Genomic DNA, 7,500 nt, shown 5'->3' with positions numbered 1-7,500 from the left:
TTCTCTTAGGGTTAGGGTTAGGGTTAGGGTTAGGGTTAGGGTTATGGTTAGGGTTAGGGTTAGGGTTAGGGTTAGGGTTCTCTTAGGGTTTGGGTTAGGGTTAGAGTTAGGGTTAGGGTTATGGTTAGAGTTAGGGTTAGGGTTAGGGTTAGGGTTAGGGTTAGGGTTAGGGTTAGGTTGAGGATTAGGGTTAGGTTTAGGGTTAGGGTTACGGTTAGGGTTCTCTTATGGGTAGGGTTAGGGTTCTCTTAGAGTTAGGGTTAGGGTTAGGGTTAGGGTTAGGGTTAGGGTTAAGGTTAGGTTTAAGGTTAGGTTTAGCGTAAGGGGTAGGGTTAGGGTTCTCTTAGGGTTAGGGTTAGGGTTAGGTTTAGTGATCTTTTAGGTTTAGGTTTATGGTTAGGGTAAGGGTTAGGGCTAGGGTTAGGGTTAGGGTTAGGGTTAGGTTAGGGTTAGGGATAGGGTAAGGGTTAGGGTTAGGGTTAGGGTTAGGGTTCGGGTTAAGGTTAAGTTTAGGGTTAGGGTTAGGGTTAGTGTTAGGGTTAGTGTTACGGTTAGGGTTAGCGTTAGGGTTAGGGATAGGGTTAGGGTTAGGGTTTGGGTTAGGGTTACGGTTAGGGTTAGGTTTAGGGTTAGGGTTAGGCTTAGTGTTAGGCTTAGGTTTAGGCTTCGGGTTAGGGTTAGGGTTAGGGTTAGGTTTAGGTTTAGGGTTAGCGTTAGGGTTAGGGTTTGGTTTAGGGTTCTCTTAGAGTTAGGGTTAGGGTTAGGGTTAGGGTTAGGGTTAGGGTTAGTATTAAGGTTAGTGTTAGGGTTAGGGTTAGTGTTCTCTTAGAGTTAGGGTTAGGGTTAGGGTTCTCTTAGGATTGGGGTTAGGGTTAGTGATCTCTTAGGTTTAGGTTTAGGGTTAGGGTAAGTGTTAGGGTTAGGGTTAGGGTTAGGGGTAGAGTTAGGGTTAGGATTAAGGTTAGTGTTAGGGTTAGGGTTAGTGTTCTCTTAGAGTTAGGGTTAGGGTTAGGGTTCTCTTAGGATTAGGGTTAGGGTTAGTGATCTCTTAGGTTTAGGTTTAGGGTTAGTGTAAGGGTTAGGGTTAGGGTTAGGGTTAGGGTTCTCTTAGGGTTAGGGTTAGGGTTAGGGTTATGTTCTCTTAGGGTTAGGATTAGGGTTAGGGTTAGGGTTAGTGTTAGGGTTACGGTTAGGGTTAGGGTTAGGTTTAGGGTTAGTGTTCTGTTAGGGTTAGGGTTAGGGTTAGGGTTAGGGTTAGGGTTAGGGTTAGTGTTAGGGTTAAGGTTAGTGTTCTCTTAGGGTTAGGGTTAGGGTTATTGATAGGGTTAGGGTAAGGGTTAGGGTTAGGGTTAGGGTTAGGGTTAGGGTTAGGGTTAGGGTTAGGTTTACGGTTAGGGTTAGGGTTAGGGTTCTCTTAGGGTTAGGGTTAGCGTTAGTATACTCTTAGGGTTAGGGTTAGGGTGAGGGTTAGGGTTAGGGTTAGGGTTACGGTTAGTTTAGGGTTAGGTTTAGGTTTAGGGTTAGGTTTAGGGTTACGGTTAGGGTTAGGGTTAGTGTTAGGCTTAGGCTTAGGCTTAGGCTTAGGCTTAGGCTTAGGCTTAGAGTTAGGTTTTGGGTTAGGGTTAGAGTTAGGGTAAGGATTCTCTTAGGGTTAGGGTTAGGATTAGGGTTAGGGTTAGGGTTCTCTTAGGATTAGGGTTAGGGTTAGGGTTAGGGTTAGGGTTAGGGTTGGGTTATGGTTAGGGTTAGGTTTAGGGTTAGGGTTAGGGTTAGGGTTAGGGTTAGGTTTAGGGTTAGCGTTAGGGTTAGTATTCTCTTAGGGTTAGGGTTAGGGTTAGGTTTAGGGTTAGGGTTAGGGTTAGGTTTAGGGTTAGGGTTAGGGTTACGGTTAGGGTTAGGGTTAGGGTTAAGTTTAGTGTTCTCTTAGGGTTAGGGATAGGGTTATTGATAGGGTTAGGGTAAGGGTTAGGGTTAGGGTTAGGGTTAGGGTTAGGGTTTTGGTTAGGGTTAGGGTTAGGGTTAGGGTTAGGGTTAGGGTTAGGGTTAGGGTTTGGTTTAGGGTTAGGGTTCTCTTAGGGTTAGGGTTAGGGTTAGGGTTAGTGTACTCTTATGGTTAGGGTTAGGGTTAGGGTTAGGTTTACGGTAAGGTTTAGGGTTAGGTTTAGGGTTAGGGTTAGGTTTAGGGTTACGGTTAGGGTTAGGGTTAGGGTTAGGCTTAGGCTTAGGTTTAGGCTTAGGCTTAGAGTTAGGGTTTGGGTTAGGGTTAGAGTTAGGGTTAGGGTTCTCTTAGGGTGAGGATTAGGGTTAGGGTTAGGGTTCTCTTAGGGTTAGGGTTAGGGTTAGGGTTAGTGTAAGGGTTATGGTTCTCTTAGGGTTAGGGTTAGGGTTAGGGTTAGTGTACTCTTAGGGTTAGGGTTAGGGTTAGGGTTAGGGTTACGGTTAGGTTTAGGGTTAGGTTTAGGGTTAGGGTTAGGTTTAGGGTTACGGTTAGGGTTAGGGTTAGGGTTAGGCTTAGGCTTAGGTTTAGGCTTAGGCTTAGAGTTAGGGTTAGCGTTAGGGTTAGCGTTTGGTTTAGGGTTCTCTTAGAGTTAGGGTTAGGGTTAGGGTTAGGGTTAGGGTTAGGGTTAGGGTTAGGGTTAGGGTTAGGGTTAGGATTAAGTTTACGGTTAGGGTTAGGGTTAGTGTTCTCTTAGAGTTAGGGTTAGGGTTAGGGTTCTCTTAGGATTAGGGTTAGGGTTAGTGATCTCTTAGGTTTAGGTTTAGGGTTAGGGTAAGGGTTAGGGTTAGGGTTAGGGTTAGGGTTAGCGTTAGGGTTAGTATTCTCTTAGGGTTAGGGTTAGGGTTAGGGTTAGGGTTAGGGTTAGGGTTAGGGTTAGGTTTAGGGTTAGGGTTAGGGTTAGGGTTAGGGTTAGGGTTAGGGTTAGGGTTAGGGTTAAGGTTAGTGTTCTCTTAGGGTTAGGGTTATTGATAGGGTTAGGGTAAGGGTTAGGGTTAGGATTAAGGTTAGTGTTAGGGTTAGGGTTAGGGTTACGGTTAGGGTTAGGGTTAGTGTTAGGGTTAGGATAAGGATTAGGGTTAGGGTTAGGGTTATGTTTAGCGTTAGGGATAGGGTTAGGGTTAGGGTTAGTGTTAGGGTTAGGGTTAGGTTAAGGTTTAGGGTTACGGTTAGGATTAAGGTTAGGTTGCGGTTAGGGTTAGTGTTCTCTTAGAGTTAGGGTTAGGGTTAGGGTTAGGGTTATAGTTATGGAAAGGGTTACGGTTATGGTTAGGGTTAGGGTTAGTGTTAGGGTTAGGGTTAGGGTTAGGGTTAGGGTTCGGGTTCTCTAAGGGTTAGGGTTAGGGTTAGTGATCTCTTTGGTTTAGGTTTAGGGTTAGGGTAAGGGTTAGGGTTAGGGTTAGGGTTAGGGTTAGGGTTAGGATTAGGGTTAGGGTTAGGGTTAGGGTTAGGGTTCTCTTAGGGTTAGGGTTAAAATTAGGGTTAGGGTTAGGGTTCTCTTAAGGTTAGGTTTAGGGTTAGGGTTAGGGTTAGGGTTAGGGTTCTCTTAGGGTTTGGGTTAGGGTTAGATTTAGGGTTAGGGTTAGGGTTATGGTTAGGGTTAGGGTTAGGGTTAGGGTTAGGGTTCTCTTAGGGTTTGGGTTAGGGTTAGGTTTAGGGTTAGGGTTAGGGTTATGGTTAGGGTTAGGGTTAGGGTTAGGGTTAGGGTTAGGGTTCTCTTAGGGTTTGGGTTAGGGTTAGAGTTAGGGTTAGGGTTATGGTTAGGGTTAGGGTTAGGGTTAGGGTTAGGGTGAGGATTAGGGTTAGGTTTAGGGTTAGGGTTAAGGTTAGGGTTCTCTTATGGGTAGGGTTAGGGTTCTCTTAGAGTTAGGGTTAGGGTTAGGGTTAGGGTTAATGTTAGGGTTAGGGTTAGGTTTAAGGTTAGGTTTATCGTAAGGGGTAGGGTTAGGGTTCTCTTAGGGTTAGGGTTAGGGTTTGGTTTAGTGATCTCTTAGGTTTAGGTTTATAGTTAGGGTAAGGGTTAGGACTAGGGTTAGGGTTAGGGTTAGGGTTAGGTTAGGGTTAGGGTTAGGGATAGGGTAAGGGTTAGGGTTAGGGTTAGGGTTCGTGTTAAGGTTAAGTTTAGGGCTAGGGTTAGGGTTAGTGTTAGGGTTAGTGTTACGGTTAGGGTTAGCGTTAGGGTTAGGGTTAGGGTTAGGGTTTGGGTTAGGGTTACGGTTAGGGTTAGGTTTAGGGTTAGGGTTAGGCTTAGTGTTAGGCTTAGGTTTAGGCTTCGGGTTAGGGTTAGGGTTAGGTTTAGGTTTAGGGTTAGCGTTAGGGTTAGGGTTTGGGTTAGGGTTCTCTTAGAGTTAGGGTTAGGGTTAGGGTTAGGGTTAGGATTAAGGTTAGTGTTAGGGTTAGGGTTAGTGTTCTCTTAGAGTTAGGGTTAGGGTTCTCTTAGGGTTAGGGTTAGGGTTAGGGTTAGGGTTAGGGTTAGGGTTACGGTTAGGTTTAGGGTTAGGTTTAGGTTTAGGGTTAGGTTTAGGGTTACGGTTAGGGTTAGGGTTAGTGTTAGGCTTAGGCTTAGGGTTAGGCTTAGGCTTAGGCTTAGGCTTAGAGTTAGGTTTTGGGTTAGGGTTAGAGTTAGGGTTAGGATTCTCTTAGGGTTAGGGTTAGGATTAGGGTTAGGGTTAGGCTTCTCTTAGGATTAGGGTTAGGGTTAGGGTTAGGGTTAGGGTTAGGGTTAGGGTTAGGGTTAGGGTTAGGGTTGGGTTATGGTTAGGGTTAGGTTTAGGGTTAGGGTTAGGGTTAGGGTTAGGGTTAGGTTTAGGGTTAGTGTTAGGGTTAGTATTCTCTTAGGGTTAGGGTTAGGGTTAGGGTTAGGGTTAGGGTTAGGGTTAGGGTTAGGTTTATGGTTAGGGTTAGGGTTAGGGTTAGGGTTAAGTTTAGTGTTTTCTTAGGGTTAGGGTTAGGGTTATTGATAGGGTTAGGGTAAGGGTTAGGGTTAGGGTTAGGGTTAGGGTTAGGGTTAGGGTTAGCGTTAGGGTTAGCGTTAGGGTTAGGGTTAGGGTTCTCTTAGGGTTAGGGTTAGGGTTAGGGTTAGTGTACTCTTAGGGTTAGGGTTAGGGTTAGGGTAAGGGTTAGGGTTAGGGTTACGGTAAGGTTTAGGGTTAGGTTTAGGGTTAGGGTTAGGTTTAGGGTTACGGTTAGGGTTAGGGTTAGGGTTAGGCTTAGGCTTAGGTTTAGGCTTAGGCTTAGAGTTAGGGTTTGGGTTAGGGTTAGAGTTAGGGTTAGGGTTCTCTTAGGGTTAGGATTAGGGTTAGGGTTAGGGTTCTCTTAGGGTTAGGTTTAGGGTTAGGGTTAGTGTTAGGGTTATGGTTCTCTTAGGGTTAGGGTTAGGGTTAGGGTTAGTGTACTCTTAGGGTTAGGGTTAGGGTTAGGGTTAGGGTTACGGTTAGGTTTAGGGTTAGGTTTAGGGTTAGGGTTACGTTTAGGGTTACGGTTAGGGTTAGGGTTAGGGTTAGGCTTAGGCTTAGGTTTAGGCTTAGGCTTAGAGTTAGGGTTAGCGTTAGGGTTAGCGTTTGGGTTAGGGTTCTCTTAGAGTTAGGGTTAGGGTTAGGGTTAGGGTTAGGGTTAGGGTTAGGGTTAGGGTTAGGATTAAGTTTACGGTTAGGGTTAGTGTTCTCTTAGAGTTAGGGTTAGGGTTAGGGTTCTCTTAGGATTAGGGTTAGGGTTAGTGATCTCTTAGGTTTAGGTTTAGGGTTAGGGTAAGGGTTAGGGTTAGGGTTAGGGTTAGGGTTAGCGTTAGGGTTAGTATTCTCTTAGGGTTAGGGTTAGGGTTAGGGTTAGGGTTAGGGTTAGGTTTAGGGTTAGTGTTAGGGTTAGGGTTAGGGTTAGGGTTAGGGTTAGGGTAAGGGTTAGGGTTATTGATAGGGTAGGGTAAGGGTTAGGGTTAGGATTAAGGTTAGTGTTAGGGTTAGGGTTAGGGTTACGGTTAGGGTTAGGGTTAGGGTTAGGGTTAGGGTTAGGGTTAGGATAAGGATTAGGGTTAGGGTTAGGGTTAGGTTTAGCGTTAGGGGTACGGTTAGGGTTAGGGTTAGTGTTAGGGTTAGGGTTAGGGTAAGGTTTAGGGTTACGGTTAGGATTAAGGTTAGGTTACGGTTAGGGTTAGTGTTCTCTTAGAGTTAGGGTTAGGGTTAGGGTTAGGGTTAGAGTTATGGAAAGGGTTACGGTTATGGTTAGGGTTAGGGTTAGTGTTAGGGTTAGGGTTAGGTTTAGGGTTAGGGTTAGGGTTAGGGTTACGGTTAGGGTTAGGGTTAGGTTTAGAATTAGGTTTAGGGTTAGTGTTCTCTTAGGTTTAGGGTTAGGGTTAGGGTTAGGGTTAGGGTTAGGGTTTTCTTGGATTTAGGGTTAGGTTTAGGGTTAGGGTTAGGGCTAGGGTTAGTGTTCTCTTAGGGTTAGGGTTAGGGTTAGGGTTAGGGTTAGGGTTAGGGTTAGGGTTAGGGTTAGGGTTACGGTTAGGGTTAGCGTTAGGGTTAGGGTTAGGGTTAGTGTTCTGTTAGGGTTAGGGTTAGGGTTAGGGTTAGGGTTAGGGTTAGGGTTAGGATTAGTGTTAGGGTTAGGGTTAGGGTTAGGGTTAGGGTTAGGGTTAGGGTTAGGGTTAGGGTTAGGGTTAGGGTTAGTATACTCAGGGTTAGGGTTAGGGTTAGGGTTAGGGTTAGGGTTAGGGTTAGGGTTCTCTTAGGGTTAGGGTTAGGATTAGGGTTAGGGTTAGGGTTCTCTTAGGGTTAGGGTTAGGGTTATGGTTAGGGTTAGGGTTAGAGTTATGGTTAGGGTTAGGTTTAGGGTTAGGTTTAGGGTTAATGTTAGGGTTAGGGTTAGTGTTCTGTTAGGGTTAAAGTTAGGTTTAGGGTTAGGGTTAGGATTAGGGTTAGGGTTAGGGTTAGGGTTAGGGTTAGGGTTAGGTTTAGGGTTAGGATTAGGGTTAGGGTTAGGGATAGGGTTAGGGTTAGGGTTAGGGTTAGGTTTAGGTTTAGGGTTAGGGTTAGGGTTAATGTTAGGGTTAGAGTTAGTGTTCTCTTAGGGTTTAAGTCAGGGTTAGGGTTAGGGTTATGGTTAGGGTTAGGGTTAGGGTTAGGGTTAGGGTTAGGGTTAGGGTTAGGGTTAGGTTTAGGGTTAGGATTAGGGTTAGGGTTAGGGTTAGGGTTAGGATTAAGGTTAGGGTTAGGGTTAGTGTTCTCTTAGGGTTAGGGTAAGGGTTAGGGTTAGGGTTAGGTTTAGGGTTAGGGTTAGGGTTAGGGTTAGGGTTAGGTTTAGGGTTCTCCTAGGGTTAGGATTAAGGTTAAGGTTAGGGTTAGTGTTCTCTTAGGGTTAGGGTTAGGTTTAGGGTTAGGGTTAGGGTTAGGGTTAGGGTTAGGGTTAGGGTTCTCTTAGGGTTAGGGTTAGGGTTATGGTTAGGGTTAGGGTTAGAGTTATGGTTAGGGTTAGGTTTAGGGTTAGGTTTAGGGTTAATGTTAGGGTTAGGG

Source organism: Aythya marila (assembly GCF_965140915.1).
Source record: "Aythya marila genome assembly, contig: HAP1_HAP1_SCAFFOLD_153, whole genome shotgun sequence".
In the NCBI taxonomy this organism is placed as follows: domain Eukaryota; kingdom Metazoa; phylum Chordata; class Aves; order Anseriformes; family Anatidae; genus Aythya; species Aythya marila.
The sequence above is the reverse complement of the archived record's forward strand: the minus strand, read 5'-3'. Positions refer to the sequence as shown.